The 22341-nt window shown below is 38.4% G+C and overlaps 1 long non-coding RNA gene across 1 annotated transcript; it reads right to left on the reverse strand.

The window, feature by feature from the left end:
* Nucleotides 1-17394: 17394 nt before the first annotated feature.
* On the reverse strand, nt 17395-21333 carry LOC145554883 (uncharacterized). Its single transcript, XR_014090923.1, has 2 exons — nt 18500-21333; nt 17395-17992 (listed from the first exon to the last, which is right to left on the reverse strand). It is a non-coding gene; the product is annotated as an uncharacterized LOC145554883 (long non-coding RNA).
* Nucleotides 21334-22341: the final 1008 nt, after the last annotated feature.

The following is a 22341-nucleotide window of genomic DNA, read 5'->3' on the forward strand; positions in this document are numbered from 1 at the left end:
ACCTCCAGCATAAAAATATGTAGCTTGACATCAGCTTTGCTTGGAAGAAAAAGCTGACCGGGATTAAAACGCTCTGACGGTGTCAAACCTTCATCTGGATTGGAGTTTGGTTTCTGCCGTCGTCAGTCATGAGCTCCGCTGGAGACGCACAACGTGAAGAAATGGCAGGTTTCAGGCTCAGTCTGGGGGAAAATCACACGTTTAATCATATTCTTCATATCCAGGTGCAGAAAACTGCAAAACTGCATTTTCTTCGGATTACATGATTAATGTGATCAATGACTGGATGTTACTACTGCTGTAAATGTCAAAGAAGACAACAGGAAGTGATTGGAGGGCTGTGTTTTCTTTAAAGGTGACATTTTATGGAAAGTTTACATTTATTCTTGCATTTGGATTGAACTGCTTCTAAACACTGACTAAGCACTTTAAAAAACACCTGACAGTTTTTAGCAATGACTTCATGTTTTTGGTGACTAGAAAATAAGATTTTTTCCAAAACCTACAGAATGTAACATCGCAAATCAGCAGGAACTGTGCCGTTACCTAGTAACCCCACCTGGTCACCTAGCAACCAGGCAGGTCCTCCAGCAGGTCTGTTCAGCTAGTCTTAACACTGTGCCCTACAATGGCTGCTGGATAAAAAGAGTTTTGTTGTTGACTCACCATCCAGAGACCTCTTGTTGTGCAGGATGCTCCTGTGCTTTTCAGAGATGTACAATTGCACTTCGGTTTGCAGCCATTTTCACTGTGAGTGTAAACTTTGAGTTGGGGGCGTGGCCAGCAGGATTTAAAGTGACAGAGACCCTAAGGCAGGTGAAATCAGGCAGAACTGAGCAGAATAAAATCATTTGACCTAATAATGATTCTGTAGGAAAAACGTGTGAACATGTTTTGTGTAGACCATAAACTGATCCTAACCTGTTTAAGGAAGTATAATAAGTCACCTTTAATGATTTATCACATGAACAAACTTATTCATGTGTAATTTTAGTCACAGTACTTAATTAATGGAAATAATTAAGTACTGTGACTTAATTATTTCCATTAATTAAGTAAAACTGTTTTCAACAAAGTTTTCAGCTCATTTGTAAAGAAAACACGACTTGTGATGCAGCACAGGATTGTGGGAAGTTTAACCGAAGTGGTGGTGACGTTATCACTGAAGTTGAAAGGAAAGTGAAAATCATACAATACTGATAAATATCAGTAATTGGCCATAACAGCAATGTGAATATCAGATGTCAATATCGACCCAAATTTTCAAATTGGTGCGTCGCTAATTTTTATTAGCGACGCACCAAATTTGTGAACACTTCACATCTATTCTCTATGGGGGACACCTTAGAGAATAGATGTGAAGTTTCTTCTTTCTTCTTTATTTTGCTTTGTTTTTCTCTGTTTCTCTCCTGCAGCCGCCCTGAAGCCTCCAGTTCCTCTGTTAGCTAGCGGTAATGCTGTCAGCCTCTGATCAACAACAACCTGCTCCTCTCTCCGACTCTCCGTGTGCTTCTGGCAGAAACACGTTGATGCGGCGCTCCACCAAATGCATCGTGGGCTGTCCCAGCCTTGATGGCTACTTCCCCCCTCACACACACCCTGAACCCTGCCTGCCCGCGTGCCACTGGGTGTCAGCCGGGTCGGCTTTGTGGGATGGAGGCTGTTCAGAGGACGTCTTCTGAGGAGATAAGCGCAGCCTGCTGCGGAATACAAATGGGCTTCTTAGCATAGCAGAGGTGAAGGGAAGCGCGATAACGCAGAGGAGATGTGTCACTGCTGGAGGAATGTGGGCCTGTGATAAATGTGCATTCTGTTGAAAAGTGAAGGGGCTTCTTTCATGAAACTGGCTGACGAAAGATATGAATGAAGGTTTTTTTTTTTTTGGTGCCCTTTCTACAAAGATAACCTGAACCTTCACTTCTTCCCTCTTTGGAGCTCTTTTCCTTCCTGATGTCTTCAGTTTCCTGTAATATCTCTCCGATTGCATCAACTGCAGCACCGGCCTGAAAACATCCACTCAGCCTGCTGCAGTCAGTCAGCAGATCGATGCACTTATTTACTGGAGCAGATAAAACTGAAAAACTGAAAATTAGCTTTTTATTTTCCTCAGTCAGTTCCTAAGGGTTCTGTCTTTATGTTTCCTTATGTGCAAATTTGGACATTTTTGTGTAAATTTGTTTAATTTTGCAATATTTATGATAAAACCATGTCAGTGCTGCCCTCTCTGGGAAGAACTGTGGTACTGCAGTTTGGGGAAAAAAAAAATTAATCGAGAAAATTAAATGTGAAAAAGGATTAGTTTCAAAAAATAAAATAGGAAAAATAAAATTTAAAAAAATGAAATCTGAACATTTTAATTGAACTATAAAATATGTAAAAAAAAATAATTTGAAAAGCATAAAATTTGAAAGAAAAATTCAATCTTAAATAATAGAATTTTATAATATCTTAAATCATAATTTCAAAACTAAAATCTACAATACAGAAAACAACACCACAGCAGATTCATCTATGGCAAACACATTCAAAATTACTCTCAAAACATTTTTTTTGTTTTTTAATTTCAATTTTCAAACTTGAATCCGAATAATCTGAAGAAAAGGCCTGACCTTTGACCCTGCTGCTTATCTAGTAATGGTTTGCTTCTTGTAAATGTCATAACTTTGGTTTTAATGTGATAAAACATGACAAGTTTAATGAACAGGAAAACATTTCTTCATGTTCTGATTCCTCTCAGATAAACAAACATGGCCGCTCTCCTCCTCTTCCTGCGTCTTTCTAACTTTAACCTTCTGAATTTGCTTTAATATTCATAGAGATAAATCCTGAGGGGAATCCAGCATGTCTCACTAATTTATGTGCGATGGGTTTTATTATTCCACCGGCTGATTTGAAATGCTGGCAGCTCGTCTCAGCTTTTCAGCAGATCACCGATCTTCAGCCAGAGGCAAAACTCCTCCATTGGCTCCCATCAGCCGCTCCATCCATCCGCTCTACCCGTCATTAGAAATTTTTAGATCAATCTCAGAAATTTCCTAGAAAAATCTTGGAAATTTATTTGGCCTTTTCAAATTCTGAATTTTTACAAAAGTAAAAGATTTTCAGCTTTATGAGATCAGAAAATTTCTCATTTTTTTCCTAAAACATTTCTGAGATAAAATTTAAACAATTTTAGTTTTCTTCTGGCAACTTTTCAACTTTCAGAGCTCAAAAAGTTCCAAGTATTTTTTAGAAACTTTGTGGCAGAAATCTCAAAATTTCTCAGCTTTTTCTTGGGAGTTTTTTCCCTTTAGATCCCAAAAATTTCCATAATTTTTCTGGAAAATGTTTGAGATTAATCTAAATTTCTTTTAGGTTTTTTCTTGCAAATTTTTTACTCTTGGAGCTCAGAAATGTTGAAGTTTTTTCTAGACAATTTTTTAGATTTATCTGAACATTTCTGAGTTTGTTCCTGCAAACCTTTGACATTAGGAGCTTAGAAATTTTCACATTTGTAGAAAATTCCTGCAATTAATCTCAAAATTTGATTTTATTTTCTCAAAATGTTCAACCTTTGGAGCTCAGAAATTTCCAAGTTTTTTCTAGAAGACTTCTGAGATAAATGTCAACATTTTTTATTTTTCTTGCAAATCTGAAACTTTCTGAGGTCAGAAATTTCCAGGTTTTTTCCAGAGATAATTTTAGATAAAGAAAAGACAAATTGTTTTGATCTGAATAAATAAAATATCTTTTAAAAACTCATCTTTATATTTATTCTGACCATTTCCGCCTGATATTAACGTTTATTTATCTGAAACCTTTAAGTGTGACGAGGACAACGGAAGGCAAAACGTCACCTGGGACACAATGTGCCCGTTGCCACGGTAACCACTGAGTTCGACACCTTCTCATTAGCAGGTGAGGAAAAGCACCAGAATGAAATCTGAAACCAGAGCCAGAGTTAGTCTGTGAGCTGGGTCCAGTCCAGCGGCTTCATTCAGAACCAGAAGAAACGAATCAAAACAGGAAAAGAACCGGAATAAATCCTCCAAGGTCTCCTTCACTGGTGCTAGAATCAAACACAGTCTAGTGACTGACACATTTTATAGCCGGTTGTTTCTGTAGTTACAGGTTTTAGCTCAATATAAGGTCAAATCTGGTCAAATCCGGGCCGCTGGCTGGACCGAACAGAACCAGAGTCAGTAGAATAGCCACCAATCATGACGGTGAAGTCATTCTGCAGATCAGACTTTGGACACAGTCTTCTCTGTAAGCTTTGGAAATCATTACAATATTTATTTCAAGGTTCAAAAACTGAGCCAGAATTTCACTTGTTTTAAATATTGTGATTAGTTTTATTCAGTAACTTTAAGTGCATTATTTTATATCTTTTTCACCATTTTACTGCTGATCTGAAACCGACTGTTAAAGGTTGTTTAACTGAAGACTGCAGGCATCAGATTGTTTTGATCTAACAAACAATAAAATAAAATAAAATCTGTGTCTTTACTCGTGTTGGACTCATGTTTAGTTCCAGTTTTGGTCTGATGAGTGTTTTGTTTCTTCAGCGTAAAGTTTTGTGTTGGAGCCAGAAATGTGGTGAGTGGGTTGACATGGAGGTGATTTATGGAGTTTGATATAATAATAATCTTTTACAACATCCGACACGTTGTAAAATGTGTCGGATGTTCTGGTAGCCGAGGTTCTGCTGCTGGGTTTGGTGTCGCCATGTTGGTCCAACCGTCGTTTCCACTAAACCCTTCTGAAATCCACCATCTGGCTTCTGAAGGGGAAAAACAGTTTTAATGGTTTCCATGCAGATTTAAAACATTTTCAACAACATTAATGTTCAAAGACTGAGTCAGTTTTTGAACTTTGCTGCCATCGCTCATGTTTCCACCAGACACTGAAACCAAAACGTCTCGATAGCAAAGCAGCGACTCTGAAATCCAGAGAAGTTTGGATGGTTTCAGGAATTATACAGCGTTTAATTTATTGATCTCAGCCAGCTTGATGTGCGGGATGTTACATTAACTCTCAGATGGCGTTTGATTTGGCGTTATCAGAGTCAGTGACAGGAACACAGCTGTGCTGCTGAGGGAGAGAGAGAGAGCGGGCGAGCGGCAGAGCTGCAACAAATCAAACACAAAAAAACCCAAATGGGCTTCATTTTTCTGATTTGGCCCGTTTCACAGCCCGACATGAGAAACGGGAACATTCTTCATTCCCTCTGCTCCATGTGCTCCAGTCTGTCATTAATCAATGACTTGATCTGTATTTAAATCTATTTTTATTAATCAGAGCCTGAATTTACTCAAAACTTTGTCAATATTCCACCAATGTAAAAAACAAACAAAACCAAAAAAACACAATTTCACAATCATGTTTCCAATATAAGAAACGTGAATAAGTCATTAAGAAACCTGCAGCACAATCATCCTCCAACTACTTCCTGTCGTCGTCATCTTTGTTGTTTCTGCCAGTAGTAACATCCGGTTGTTCAGAAAAAAAGTGTTTCCGTTGCAGTTTTGTGAAATAAATCTTTGATAGTAGATTCCAGAACCAAAACTTTTAGTTGCAGCACAAGTTTTGTCAAATTGCTGTGCTTCCATTGAGAGAATTTATTTTTGAAACGTCAAATTTTGCAGTTATATGGTCGATGGAAATGCAGCTGGAGACTCTCCAGTTGTAATCTTTTGTTTATTTGCATTTTGAAGAACTGCATTGATCAAGGTTGATGGACATAAAACAAACTTTCTAAATTTGGCAAAAATATAAATAATCAGAAGAAGTGGATCTCCTCTGCCTTCTCCCAGTACTAACTAGGAACAACCAATCAGAGACAGGAGGCGGGGTTTAGCACTGTCAATCACCTGCTCTGCCCTCTACTCGTCTGCGGTGAGTCAGCCTGGACAGCGGCTCCTGTGGAAGTCTGACTGCGTGTTGATGAAACGCTGAGTCATGGCGTCTCCTCGCCTTCATGAGTCAGCGCGCTCACTGCCGCCATGACTCAGCAAACTTGCCATGACGCATCAGCTACAGGTGTTCTTTAACGGGACGACGTCTGAAATAATACATTTGATTGACAGTCTGAAGAGAATATTTGTTTTTTAATTATTTTGTCCTGTTTCCTCAATCTTCTGAGCTTTTAAATGATCTCTAGCTTTATTTTTTTGACAGTTTCAGTCTTTTATTCTTCATGTTTTTAAATGATTTTATTAATTGCATTAAATTATAGTGCATGTTACTCAAGTAAATCTGGATTTCGTTTTAGCTCCAGTACCTTTGGACGGTTCTGTTGGTTCTGGTCTGTAAGTTTCCTCAGCATGATTCTGAGCTGCTGCTTTCCTGCAGTAATATGCTGAGTTCCGACGGGTTCTGGTCCGTTTAAAAGCAGTTCTGCTCCTTTTTTCTGAGCCCAGAAACCCAGAACTGCCAATCAGCTTCACATCATAGCAGAAACATCTCGACCTTAAAGGGCCAGAATCACATAATCGCATTTTTAAAGCTTTCCACCATAATGCTATTCTCATCAGAAACAAACCTGGAGTATTGCTTTGATTCTTTCACGCATGTTTGAGAAATCCTTTAATCTCCATGGCAAGTATTCAGCCACAAAACGCCTGGGTGGACCTAGCCCCGCCTTCGAGGCGCAGCTCCTCCTCAGAGAGACAGAGGCCCAATTTAAAGGCCTTAAATCAGGAAGTAAAGTTTTTTTAAGCCATATTATTAAAAACTGATGGTAACATAGTTACTTTATTGTGCTATAAAGAGGAACGATGTTGTCTCTTTAACGGTCTATCAAATTATTTATAAACCAAAATAAAGTGAGTCAGTAAAGTTTTAAGTTTTCTTAAGTAGCTGAATGTGGTGAAGGCAGTTCACCAAACTAAGTTTGATCTTCATCTGGTTTTAATTGGTTGTTGAGAAGATTGGTCTGAATTTGAACAGATTCCTACCGTTTAGATTTAATTCTCTTTAGTTCTGATTGGATTCCCACTGAAGTGCTGCTAATTTCTGCATTAAGAGCACAACCGGCCTGAGTTACTAGTTGCCACGGTGACCGTCGTCAGGCTGATTTGGCTGGTCAGGAAATGTCCCGTCCCATTTCAAGGTGAAGGAGGCAAAAGAGCTGAGTGGAAAACCAGATTAGCGGCGTTCACATCGGTTTGGTCACGCTTCCCTTCGCCACACAAACAGATCTGGACAAAGTCACCCTGCTCTACACTGAAAACACGTCTTATTTCTATTAATCACTGGACCAAGCCGCCTCCACTTCATGTGATTTATTCCGCTTTAATTGCTTTGGATTTATAGATTAATTGTCGGTGACACAACGCTTTAAAACGACATTTTACTGCACAGACTGCCAGCAGATCTACAGACTGCTTCATAAAATCTGTACTTGTTTGTGTTCAGTTATATTCTTCTAAAGACAAATTCAGAAAAATAATGAATTAAAACCCATATAACAACAAAATAAGTTACATTTTCAAATTAAGTCAAGTTATTGAATAAACAAACATCTGAGAATCAAACTTATTTTAGTTTTTACCTTTACAGAGTCTCAGGAAGTTCAGATCATTCATGGAGCTTGTTTTTTGATGTGGATGCTAACATTAGCATTAGCTGCTGTGTGTTTAGCATTGAGATGCTATTTTAGGCTAGCACAGCTTCACTGCTAAGCTAACTCCTTATAGCACAACTTGAACACAATCAATCACATTACCACTTCTCTGTTCCCCAGTGGGACCAGAGAAGTGGCTTTGTCGCTGTTGTTAGCGGGCTTAGCTTGTGCTTCAGATTTACGGTTGTACCCGAAACACATAAATACAAAGATTCTGGTTAGAAACTTTGTCTGTTATAAACAAAGAGCCTGCTCAACATTAAACACTTTTTTTAATGAAATCTTTACATCATTAGAGATCCAAAACATAAAAAGGCTTCAGGCGGTTAACTTATTAAATAAAAAACAGAAAATAATCTCCTGTTTTTGGTTCATCAGTTGTTTTCTGTTTTATTGGCCAAATTGTTGCCAAATTTCTTGACTTGTGGTCAGGGGCCAAACAAAATCCTTTCAATGGCCACAAATGGCCCCCGGACCACACTTTGGACCTAGTGCTGTAAAATTAATTGAGAGAACCAAAGCTTAAATAAAATTAAGATGTAAATGGCTTCCAGTACTGAAATGTTTTGTTGGATCACATCTTGTTTTTAGTTTTCATCCAGAACTTTCCTTCTGGGTCTCCGGCTGCAGTCAGCCTCATGTCAGCGCCGTGTCACACTGCGTTGCACAAATGGGCCTGAACCTGAGACTGCTCCGGTTCTGAAGAACCAGGAACAGCCTCAGTGTGTGTGTGTGTGTGTGTGTGGGTGTGCGTGTGTGTGTGTGTGTGTGCGCGTGTGTGCGTGTGTGTGTGTGTGTGTGTGTGTGTGTGTGTGTGTGTGTGTGTGTGTGTGTGTGTGTGTGTGTGTGTGTGTGTGTGTGTGTAGTACTGCTGACAGCTCCGATTACAGGATAAGATCATAGCATCAGCCTGCAGCCTTGTTTGGTTTTCTAACGCTGTGGCTCTTTAAGTAGCTTGAATCCTAGTTGGATAATAAAGAGTCGGCTGCTGTGACTCGTTACCATGACGACCCGATCACCGCTGCGCTGCCGTTGGTCTCCATCACTCTGTGTAATCATCGCTGGAGTTTCTTTACGAGCTCCCGGCCGCTCCGGGACTCAGTTCCTGTAACAAGTCATTTGTTCACGGATCTCGTAAAGAGAGGTGCTCTACGCACCATTAAGATTAACGCATCCTTAAATGGCTGCTTAACTGTAACATAAATGTTTTCAGAGCATGACCTTGGATGATTTTCACCCGTTAGAGTTGATCATAAAACTGGTTCTGCTTCTGGGAAATAACTGGGTTCATATGTAATCAATCAATCATTTATGTTTATTTGTAAAGCAGTTCAAAGTAAAATCATAAAAACATGAAAATCAGCAATTTAAACATTATTACACATTTAAAAGATGGTTAGTTTTCATTTTAAAAAGCAACTCTAACAGGTGGTTTTAGTCTAGATTTATAGGAAGCACATTATTCATGATTTATCATTGATCCAAACTAAATATTTAGTTTACAAACAAATGTTTTAGCTTGCAACTTAAATATTCTGTTAAAATAAATATTTAATTTAGAGCCAAATACTTAGTTAGCAAACTAAATAGGTACAAATTTCAATATTTAGTCAAAACATTTTAGCTTGCAAATTTAAATATTCAGTTAGAAAAATAAGTATTTATTTAAACGAATTAATTTAGAGCTAAATATTTATGCTATGTTTTCAGCTGGCAAATTAAATAGTTATGACACTAAATATTTAGTTAAACTAAATATTTATTTTTAAACTACAGAAAATTAAATATTTAGTTTCACTTTTTAGTTCCAAACTTAAATGTTTGTTTTCCTATCATAATTTTTTATTTAATAAGATGATTAACTGCATTAAAATCATTAATTAATTTGATCAATTAACTGAAACAAACACATTTAGTTCCTTATATATTCTTAGCAGGTCCTCTATAATAACCTTCATATAAATGAGAGGAAATGAAGTCACAAGCTCATAATTATGGCAACATTTAGCTGCTGAAGTCCATTTAACATCTGGACGTTTCGCTGTGACTCTTCTAATCACAGGAAATGTTTTTTTTTTTTTTTTTCCCTCTAAGCTTCAGCTCCGTTTCCATCAGATTAAATTGAACCTCTGGTCTAAAAAAGGTGATATCTAATGTGGAGGACATAACGAACTCGTTCATTTTCAGAGTAAGAGGGAAATTGAAGTGAATAAATCCTTTTATTAGTCCGACGCTCTGTGTCGGTTTTCCACTGCATGGCGGCTGATGAAAGGCTGGCGGTGCAAAGCCAATCAGCTGAGGTCCTGTGTTTTTATGAAAAGAGAATTATTCTAATGCACATTATGGATGAATCGCCCTCGGAGGCACGTTTTATCTCTCTGCTGTTAATTAAGATGAAGGCAGAGAGCCTGGGAATGAATCGCTTCAGTTAAACGCGGAAATGTGAAATGATGGGCAGCGATGGCCTGACTCTCTTCATAAAAAGATATTTGCCTTTTCTTCAGAATCAGACACAAAGCCGTCATCTCCCGACACATTTTCAGCATTGCTTTTTTTTTTTCTCTCCCAAAGTTTAATGTTTCAAACCATCAAATTCATTTCAACAGATTAACAAGATAAAAGAAATGAATAAATATACAAATTTAGTTTTCATGTAGTGTTTATCCAAACCAGCCTATGCAGAAGAGGCGTTGGTTGTGGGTAAAACATGTCACTTCCTGTTTGGATGCTGATTAAAATGGAGGCATTTCCTCTAACAAGAGTCGAGCTTCTTTCTCTTCTTTTAGTGATTTGAACAGTTGGTGCACATCTTTTCTCTTTACATCACAAAGGGTTTTTCAGTGGCTAAGCTAGGTTAGCTTTAGCACCAGCTAGTTCTGGACTCCTTTCTTCTGATTATTGACACTGGCGTTGAGTTTAACACTCCTCTCTGTTACACGTACCGGGCGGGAAGGAGAAGTAAATATTTATCAATTAGTTTAGCTAAATGGCAAATCGTCCTCCATTTTTAGATCATGTGTCTAATTATTTTTATTTTTTTACCTGATTTAGAGTTACATAGTGATGATGTCATAAAAGTGACACTGATAGTCTACATGTAGCATCTCATGCTATCTGAGACCCGCCGCTCCGGTCTGCTTTTTGGTCAACAATCTCGCTCTTCGTGACATAATGCTGGTTTCTAATCAGTTAGCAGATTTACAGGTATCCAAGAGTAAAAAAAGTATTTGGTAGAAAATCTACTCGAGTGCTGAGCAACTGATCAAATTATCAATCATTCAGTATTTAAAAACTACCAGTGTTGTGGTCAAGACCACCTAACCCAAGACCAAGACAAGACCAAGACCAGAGTGTATCGAGACCAAATCAAGACCAAGACCGAGTGAAGACCAACACTCTGCTCAGCAGTCTTCATGAAACTCTTCGTAAATTAAATGGATTTTATTAAAATCTAAATCATTTTCCTGAACATGTCAAAGGAGAATTACAAATGTCTGTAGAACCTGAGACGTTCGGATCAGTTCAGTAAATAAATCGGATCCAGGTGTGTTTAAACCTCACCCGGCCTTGCCTGCCGCCTGCAGGTGAGTCCAGCCGTGGCAGCTGCCACCTGGCCGTCTGCTGCCGGCGGGACTCAGCTCAGTGTCGCGACAGCAGCGTCCTCTCCCGCTGCGTCCCGTCCTCCAGCCGCTTCGATCCGCTGCGCTCACAGAGGGCGGCAGCGCGGCGCTGCTGAGGAATCGCTAAACAATCTGCTGTGCTCTGCATTATGCATGCAGGCCGCACGGACACGCATGCATACAAAGCAGCTGAACGGATTCACCGCATCAGATTCCCTCTCAACGCTTCTGCAGCAAAGCTTCCAGTTAGAGGAAATGACCTTGTAAAGGTCATGAGAGCTGCAGGTTTACCAGGTAGAACAGCGTTTGCTCTGTCTGTCCGTTTGCATCAGACCTCAGACAGACCTCCTCTTCACTTCACTCCAGAGAAATAATTGAATTTTAGAACATTAGAAAAAAAAAACTGTCTGTTTTGCATTCATTTGTTTACATCACAATTCATCAAGCCGTAAATGGCAAACTCATTATTTGGGTGGCAGATTCATCTTATGTGACCTTCACAGCGTCTGTCTGGCACAAACTGTTTGTTCTTTTTACAGAGGTGGCGTGCATCTCAGCCGAATAAATGATCTCTGCAGCTCGGATAAACATTTAAATAAATATCTGTCTATATTTGTCAGTGATCAATGGAGTCTGCGCCGCGGTTTGTTCCTGGTTGTGGGATTTGATTTTTCTGTTTCCTCTCTGATTTCACTGGAATCAATAATCAATAAGTGAATCTGTTTCTGCGCATTTTTACAGCAGCTTCATTCAAAATGCTTCATTAGAGTTAAATCAAGTTCAGTTGATTACTGTTAACAGCACTTTATGCTGGCATTAGTGTTAGTACTAGTATTAGTGTTATTCGGCTCCACTGATTCAAAGTCTTGTTGTTAAATAAGTTTTGTAAAATCTTATTGCGTTGAAAAAAAAAACATTGTTATTAGATTATAAATAAAAAATCCAAAAGAAAAAGATCATCTTAGCAGAAAATGGTTCACATATTACAAATAATTATCTTTATGTGAAATTATTTTTAAGGTTTTAAATTGTTAGATTTGGAAATATTAGGAAAACTTTTGAGGAAAGTTATGTTGTGTTAACATTTTCAGAAAAAACAAACATTCTAAATCAAGTTAATTTCATTTTAATCAAACTATTTAAATAAATATGCAACATTTTCAGTTCAGGATCCCTTTTTCTGCTAAATTATTGAATAAACTGACATATGAGCTCAACAACAAAAACATTTAGAGCTTTAATGCGAAGTTATTCCTCAGATTAGTGCAAAGTGCCGCTCAGTTTTTCAGGGTTTCATGTTTGTATTGTTTGCAGATGATGTTTGTCAGATTTACGGGTGTACCAGAAACACACAAATACCACGGTTCCACTCAGAACCATTTTAACTCATTAAAATCTGAATTATAAAAAGCCTCTAATGAGGAGCATCCACTCGCCTGTCCTCTAAAAACTAGAAGAACAACGTGAGCCTGGAGGAGAACGGAGTAAAACCGATGTGACTCTATCTTCTGCAGAACTGGAGGGTTTCCCCTCACCTGAACTCTCCACTGGCATCTATACGTCGCCGTGGGTTACGGTGAATCTCGCCGACGCTATGTTGGACCCGACTCTTCTTCTCTGCAGGTCCCAGGCTGTTTGGAAAACCCTGAACTAATTACACACACATCCAGACCCAATAAAACAGCAGAGAAAATCCCAGACACATAAATCTGCTCCTTACAGCGCCGACACAGACGTTTGTTGTAAATGCAATATTTCATCGTAATTAAGATCGGAGAAAGCTGCTGCGACGTTTGCTCACAGGAAGCGGCGTGAAGGAGAACAACGTGCCGCTGACTCAGAGAACAGAAACGAGGCTTAAAAGGTGAAATCCAGAAAACCAGCAAATCCTGACAGGATGGAGCAGAAATACATTCACTTTGACTTTACAGCTCATCTTAAAACAAACCTTTCAGAGAGAAAAGAGCTTTTTGGATGATGACGTAACACAATCTGATGGTAATCACAGTTTTAGTTCTAAAACAGAAAAATGTTCATGGTTATTACATGTTTTATGAAAGATTTCTGTAGAAGGACAAATCACACATCGGGGGGCTATCAAAATGCAAAATGTACTATTATTATTATTGTTTAAATTTCTTATTTTCATCCTTTACGTAAGTTACATCATATATTGATATGTAAACAACGTTCCTGCTTTCCTAAATGAGGAATCAGCTGGGATGAATGGATGACTTATTGACACAGATGTAAAATGCTGAGTAATAATGCCGGTCAGAACGGGAGCAGAAACGTTTTTTTTTTTAACGTTTCCCAGTGAGAGCCAACAGATTTGAGCAAAGCAGCGTTCTCCATGATGCTCCACTTCTTATAAATGTGATGCTTTATCAGACATTTATTTGAATTTATTGAACTTGTAATGGACACACAGATGAAAAGAAAGGAGAGAAAGACAGGAAGAATGAATTTAGCAGCATCCCAACGTAGCGTGTATCTGAAAACTCCTGAATCTAAACTGTGTGTTTTTAAGGGTTTTTTTTGTAAGAATAAATTTAAATATAAATTAAAAACTGAATTACAGTTTGTATCACATAACCACACGTCACATTTAAAACCCTGGGCAGGGTGCCGGTGTGTTAGGTCTCAAACAGCAGACAGAACCCAAAGCCAGACTTCTCCCTCCACTCTGACTTAAAATGTGAATCTTCTCTTTCTGAACTGAAACTGGACTTTCAGACGGTGCAACATGTTGGTCCTCATGGTTTCCAGGAGTTTGTTGCTCCAAAATTCATCACTGCAACGTTTCCTTCCTCGTGAAAACATTTTTTTCTTTTTCTCTTAACGATGTTCTTGCTCAGCCCAAGAGTTTTTGCTGCAGCTTGAGGTGAGAAAGGTTAATAAATATTTTACTGCAGGGCGATTCCTCATTCAGCCCAAAACCAATGAATAAATAAAAATATGCATGAAGACAATGAGATCAGAGAACAATGAATATGAAAACAGCTCAGACTGCATAAGAATGCTGAGGGAGGCGTCGGAACGAGTGGGATTTACTTTTACTTTTAAATGTTTCTGCAAAACCATGGAGACAAAAGACTGAGTTTGTGCCTGACATCCTTTTTCTGTTTTTATGGTTATCCTGTCAGGATTAATTAAAGGTTTGAATCAGTGAAATGTGCCGGTCAGCCTAATCCACACCTGGCAGAACCGCAGGAACAAACCTGGACTCATCCTGATGTTTCTGCTGGATCTTAGAAGAAAAACTTTCTCCACTTCAGTCCAGGAGTGTTTGTGTAACCGGGTTCTGCTTCACTCCACTGTACCAGGCCGGCCCAAGTAACCCCTGGACTCTGCGTTGTGTAGTTTTTTAATGAAGACAAGGAGTTTCTGGGTGATCTGCTGTTTATTTCCTGAATGAGAACATATCGGGGATCGAATCAGTGCAACGGCTCAGCTTCAATCAGCACACTACAACAGAGCGAGCGTTATGTTAGCTTTTTAACTTAGCACATTAAGTGTTTTATCATTGATTTAAAAGTACAAAAAGTGGTGCCAAGCATGTATCAAGTAAATATCAATTACACACTATTTATCTAAGTCAATAAAAATTATGTTTTATCTGTTGCTAACATTTAACTACTCGGTGTGCTGAATAATGCAACTCACCTCTCGCGCAGCTTTCACAGACTGGCACTGAGTACAGGAGCCAGCAGTATATAACCAGCCACACAGAGAGGGGGCGCTATTTCCCCATTGCACTGATACATAAAGCTAGTGGGATTCTACAACCTAAACACTGTTACATTTGAACTCCCAAAGCCTGAATTAAAAAAAACTTTTATTATGTTTTTACCTTTAATCAGATGTTAGATTATCAAGAGATTATAAATTCAAACACGGTCAGTCAAACTTTATGTATCTATTTTGAACAATTATTACTTTTTCATCACTACAGTATTTAAAAACATCACTCCACAGTCCCATTAGCTTCTAGCCACTTCAGCGACATCAAATTAGGTTCAAAATTTAATTTCAACATAAATTTTTGAGCAGCTATTGGTGTTCATCCAATCCAGCTTTATTTATAAAGCACCTTAAATGATCAAAAGGACCAAAGTGATGCACCGAATACATAAAAACATTTCAAATACTATTATAAGGACACAAAAACATAAAATACATAGTTTATAAATACATTAGAGTGTTTATGATGCAGCTAAATACTAAAAAATCACTTTACTGTACTGTCATAGAAACATTCACACTGTTTTACAATATAAAAAAAAGATATATTAGTGTAGGTAATTTTGAAAATAACAAATGATTCATCTTTATTTATTTACAGTCATGGACGATGGAACTGCATCTCTCTGCCAATCGGGGTTTAATTTCTGCTTCTAAACATCTGATTGGACGCCGGAAAAGACTGCTGTTGTGTTCAAGTTGTGCTAAAAGGAGCTAGCATATTATATTAGTGAAGCTATGCTAGCCTAAAATAGCATCTCAATGCTAGACATGTAGCAGCTAATGTTAATGTTAGCGCCGACATTTCTAAAGAAGATCCCTGAATGATCAGGATTTCCTGAAACTTTGCTCCAGATTTTAAAAAATATTATTTAGCAGGAAAAATGCAATTTGAATTGAAAATGTTGCTTATTTTGTAGACGCAGTTTTCGATTAAACCGTGATTCGACCCTGAAGTCCCACCGCTTATAAAAGTTGAAAAAGGAACAAGTCAAAATGAATCCCATCGTTCCGCCTCCTCCTGCTTTTAACGCCTTTAAGGTTTGATTTACAGGCTGTTAACTCTTTAAAGATCCTGGTTGTTTTCCTGGAGGCTCCAGCAGCCAGCCGGGTTCCTGAGTGGCTGCATAAGGAGCCGCTCTCCATCTGGCTCCGTCAGCTGTAAAACCCAGAATCAGTGTTTCGGACCTGAAAGCGGTTCTGGTCCGCTGCGCTGATTGAAGCGTTCCCCCGCTCCGTGTTCCTGAAGTGCGGCCCACTGCGCTGCTCTCTGTCCGGGTGAAAAGCTTTCCAATCAGCCAGTCCAGGTGATGAAGAGCCGCTCTGCCCGCTTCAGCTTCTCACCTTTCCTCTTGTGTCTCACTTATTTTTTAAAGATTTGCTCCGTCTGTCCAACCCTGATTTCAGTCTGAGCTGAACTATGGAGACGTTATACACAAACTTCTTGTTCCCTTCTTATAAGTTTTAAGTTGTTTTTTTTTTTTACATTCTTCAGCAGATTTGAAATTTGAAAGAAATTTAACCCTTCTGTGTTTAAATATTACAACCAGGGGTGAAAGTAAGGGGGTACGGCAGGGTACTGCGTACCCCTAAAAGATTTAGCGTTGGACGCAGTACCTGCAAGAGAGGGGAGCGTGACTGACTAGTTTTTCAAGAACAATCTAAAACACGACTTAACTAATCAACCACCACTGTGTTCAGGGGAGCGCTGATTAATAATCGCAAAGTAAATATCAAACCTGCAAACCTAATATCGTATCGGACTGAATGTTATGTTTTTTTTAAACCTCTGGTCGGCTTGTGAAGCGCAGGAGGTTGCCATGGCAACGGGCAGGCACAGGATCAAAAGAACCAGTTTATGAATGGTTATATGCCAGACGTGGAAAACTGGGATGCACTTCATGTCATGATGTTCAGAGTTTAGGTCTCATGGCATCTCAAGGTGTCAACATTGCAGCCAGTGGGCTGAAGGAAATACAGCTTTATTTTGTAACAATTAAGCTTTATATATATATATTTATATACACTATACACTTCTCAAAAAATAAAGGGAACACTTAAGCAACAAAATATAGCTCCAAGTAAATCAAACTTCTGTGAAATCAAACTGTCCACTTAGGAAGCAACACTGATTGACCCGACGAGGGTCCCAGTTGTCAATCAGTGTTGCTTCCTAGTGGACAGTTTGATTTCACAGAAGTTTGATTTACTTGGAGTTATATTTTGTTGCTTAAGTGTTCCCTTTATTTTTTTGTATATATACTCCGTCATATATACAGATATTTTATAAAAAAAAAAAATTATATATATATATATATATATATATATATATATATATATATATATATATATATATATATATATATATATATTTTTTTTTTTTTTGTCATAGTACCCTCAAGAATTTAAAACTACTTTCACCTCTGATTTCAACACATTTATTTCAGACAAAGTGGACAAATGCTTTCACCTAAAATTGGAGAGAAAGTTTGCAGTTAAGAGGCACAAACTGACACAACTTGAAAAACAGGATCTCTGTTTATCTGTATATGTAAATAAAATGTTTTTAAATCAATGAAATGTACTATTTTTGTGTAACACTTTCACAAAATAGTATATTTAATATTACATTTGCATAAAACCTTACAAAAACCAAATTTGAAAACATATTTTCACATCCAAAGTTTTACAAAACCATCTAAAAGGTTAAACTTTTACATTTTTTAAAAATGTTTTTCTCTGTGGTTCTTCCAGGTTTAAATGTCGTCATGATTTGTTGGACCTTCAGTTTAATTTGATCATTTTGGTTTGTTTCGTCTCTCCTAGTTTCCAAGGCGACGTCGTTCTGGGGTTTGATGCTTTTTTGCTGCCACATTGAAAACTGGGACTACAAGAGGCACTTTGGAAAAAGTTTGGAAATCGGGGAACATTTCTCCAGTTCATTGATCAAAAGGCGTCCTGATCCCCGTGACTCCCCTGAGACTTTGACTGGCTTAGTTACCTGGACTCAGCGTGTCTCCACCTAGTGGTCAGGAGGGGGAAATACTATCAGTTAATATGACAGAAAGGTCTTCAGATGAATCATAGCAGAGGGAAAGAGTGGCAGCATGAGCAGCGTGTACACAAGCATGCTTGACAGCGCTAAGATCCTCCTCCTGGCTCTGATTGGTTGTTTCTGACAGAGGAGGAGAGCAATGATCTGTCTCACATTAAACTATCGTGACAGTTTGAACAAATAAAATAATATTTATTTTTAATTTAAAAAAATCACTTTCTGCAGCTCACAGTAATCAGCTGCTGTGCACCAGAACCAGAACCGGTCTGGGTTTTCTGTCCAGCCCGCTTCTAAACCATCCGGACCTCAGCTTGATTTCCCAGCAGCCTCTTCCTCCTCTCCCTCCTCTTCCTCATATGACACGGCGGTCAGGCTCAGTCGACAGGCGCATCTTGACGAGCACTGCGTCATGAGCCGCTCCGCAGCCGCGACGCACCATGAATAATGATGCTGGCGTGAAGACGCGATGCTTACCGCGGCTAGCAGCGGAACATCCCGCCCGCTCCGGTTCCTCCTGGAGGCTGCAGCAGCAGGGTGCAGGGTGGAGGTCTGCAGCACGGAGGCTGCAGCAGCAGGGTGGAGGTCTGCATGCTGCAGCAGCAGCACGGAGGCTGCAGCAGCATGCAGACCTCCACCCTGTCCCCTCAGTCTGCAGAGTTCAGCAGCTCCTTCCTCCTCTCCCTCCTCTTCCTCTGCTCTGCTCAGATAACCAGCAGCTCCTCTGCTCTCCAGCCCGAGCGGCGCTTATCGGTGCTAAACACGCCGCCCCTGGGAAGCTAATTACTGCGCTGGCTTTCTGCCGCTCGGCTAATAACACTGAAGAGGGCTGAAGAAGAGCTCAGCCCGAACTTCTCTCTGCTTCTCTGACTTCGGTTCGTCTCAGTCCAGAACAAAAACGGAAAGAAACCACTGGCCTTCATGTTAAAGTCACAGCCAGATATTTTATAAATTCAGTCGGGAAAACATAGAAAGCTTCAAGAGAAGATAAAAAATCTGTTTTTTTTTTTTTTCTTTCTTTCTTTCTTTCTTTCTTTCTTTCTTTCTTTCTTTCTTTCTTTCTTTCTTTCTTTCTTTTTTTCTTTCTTTTTTTTGCAGAATCCTGACTTTAAAGGGGCAGAAACGTGTAAAATTGACTCTTTTAAAATCTTCCCATTATGTCATAAAGTTTAATCTCGATCCTTTCATTCTTTTCTGAGAAATCCTTTAATCTCCATGGCAACCATTCAGCTGGTTGGACCTAATTCCCCTCTCCCTCCCTGCCTTTGAGACACAACTCCTCCCCCACTCAGCTCCTTCAGACTAGCCCGCAGCAATTAGCAAACAGCTGCTGAACTCATTGTAGGAGCTGCTGCTCAGAGCCGCACTGGTGAAAACGTTGTTAAAGGGTTAATAGAGGAGCCATGTTGGGATGACTTCCTGGAGGCGGAGCTTCAGAAAGAGCAGGAGTTTCTTAAAGAGACAGAAGCCCAATTTAACCAATTAAATCAAGAAGTAACATTTCTTTTAAATATCTGATGTGTGTAGTTTTTTTTATAACAAGCGAAGGTCACATAGTTCAGTTATTATGCTATAAAATGGCTCCATGTGTCTTTAAAACATGTGTTTTAAGACATGATAGTAAAGAGTGTTGAAAATAAGACCTGAGATTTCTGCACCAGCTGAAGTTTTGAAGGGCAATAAGCAGCTTAATTGGTCTGGAAAGCTTGTTGTGTGAAGACTGAGTGGTTTGTCTTATTGTAAGCAGGAAGTGGATCTTCTCTTCATGGTTTCCTCTGAGAACCTGTGGCCAGTTCTTCTCTGCCTGCTCTGATCCTCATGACTTGTTTGCTGACAAACTCTCTGAATCTTCAGACGTGGGTTTTGTTTTCACCATAATGAGGCCAAACGAGGCCCAGCATGCCGACGCTGAGGAGAACTGAACCCAGTCAGAGGAAACCGGCGATTTATGGTGAGTTAAACTGTTAGAGGAGTCGGCCAGCACAGTCCAGTTCAGACCGGTCCGGTTCAGACCGGTTCTGGCGGAAACACCAACAGCAGATTGACCTGCTTTCCTTCCAGATGAAAACATGAAACATGTCAACAGAGGAAGAGATCAGAATGACTCAGAGGAGCAGCAATTCACAAATGTTTGCATTAATGCAATTATTTAAGATATGGAAGATCTAAGATATTAGGAAATTAAAGAATGAATCATTTATGTTTACTGTTCAGACCAACGTCACAGATTTGACCTTTAACAGTTTCCATCCAGGCTACCTGGAAACGAACCGGCCGCACCTTTCAGATCCAGACCAAATAATTATGTTTACCTCCTGCAGCGTCCTGAAATCATCCACCCAACATCGACTTCTGCTGATTTCACAGCAACTTTTATTATTTTCTGTAAAATAAACATGTAAAGACAACAAACCAGAATCAGAATTTACCTTTATTGATCCCCAATTGGAAATCAGTCATTTTGTGGACGAGCTGTTCCAATTTAAAGTGTTAAATATTATTGATTAAAAAAAATGATAATGCAAGTGTTGAAGCATAAGTAATCTAAATCTGACCTAAATATTAAACAAAAAAAATAAAGAAGCATCACAAGAATTCAGACCCAGATGCAAGAAACAAAATATATACATATAAACACAAATAAATAATAAAAAAATAAAGATTTACATTAATTTAAAAGTAAATAAATCACATAACAATATGCACAAAACAAATTTAAAAAGAAATAAATGTATAATAAAATACTAATAAATATAAAAAATAAAATATAATTAATTAATTAAAATATTTTCCAGGTTGCCCGTCATTATTTACAGAGTAGGGTAAATAAAATAATCCCACAGTTTATCAAAGTGAAAACTGAGGATGTGATGGTGAAGATCTCATTAGTAGATTGTAATTTTATTTATATAGCACATTTTCAGCAACAAGGTAATTCAAAGTGCCTTTTTGTACAGAGAACACCTGAACACCCACCCACACACACACACACACACACACACACACACACACACACACACACACACACACACACACACACACACACACACACACACACACACACACACACACACAGCTGATGGGAAGCTGCTGGATAATTCATGCTTCTGAGGTGAAGCGGTAATTTCCAGGGGTGCCGGTGTCTCTGAGCTCAGCGACTCATCATGAATGATTAAAACCTAAATAATATTCATATCTTTCACTCATAAATACAACCAAGGCTTAATTCAATCCCACACAGACTACAGGAGGCAGAGAGGAAGAAATTCAGCCCAGATTATTAATTCCTCATCAGGACCGGTCGACTCTGAAGACGGACGCAGAGAAAACTCCTCCAGAGTTTAACTATTATTATTATTATTATTATTATTATTATTATTGGGTCAGGAATGCATTAGATTATAAAACATGTACATGTGGTTTATGTGAATAGAGCCACATTCAATAAATCAGAATATAATCCACATTCTAATGACTCATAGTAAATTAGGGCCATTGGTCACAGAAAATGGAATATTAATGAGAAAAAAGTAAAAGAGTTTGAGATTAATCTGATTTGTTCGGGGAAAAAAACATTTGAAACTCAGAAAATTTTTGTCTTGCAAATTTTTTGACTTTTCAAGATCAGAAATGTCCTAGTCTTTTCTAAAAATTTTAAATTAAAAATTTGAAATCATAAATTTCAAACATTTTTATGTTAAATTTCTCCAGCAGTCTAAAGTTTCATCCATTCAGCAACTTTCAGCCTGAATCTGTTTCCTCCTGTTTAAACCAAAGTTATTATAATTTTACTGAAACTAATGAAATAACAAAAACTGATTTGAGAAAACATTTTCATTTTCTGAAATAAAAACAGCAATTAATGAGGAAAAATTAAAGCTCACTTGAACTATATCACATGTTTATAACACTAACTAAAACATACTGAAGTCATATAATATCCTTTGTATTTGTTTTTATGAATTTATTTATTAGCTTTTTGAACTGGTGTGAAATTTATTTTTACCCACACAAGCTCTTTACGTCAGCTGTCGTAAATTACAGCACTCCATTTTCCTCATGGCGGCTATTCTATGCTTCGCTATGCTACGCAACACTATGCTATGCTATGCTACACTATGCTACACTACGCTATGCTATGCTATGCTATGCTATGCTATGCTATGCTATGCTAGTCCACAAAATGACAACAGCAAAAGTTTGGAGGAAACTTCAGAGTTGTTCAACAAAATTTTAATTTATTTTTTATCAAGTCATGTAAATCGAAGTTTATGTAATCACAACAATTTAATCTTTATGAATTTTGCACTTAAAATGTA

Source organism: Poecilia reticulata, chromosome 14, assembly GCF_904066995.2.
Source record: "Poecilia reticulata chromosome 14, P_reticulata-male-v2, whole genome shotgun sequence".
NCBI lineage: Eukaryota > Metazoa > Chordata > Actinopteri > Cyprinodontiformes > Poeciliidae > Poecilia > Poecilia reticulata.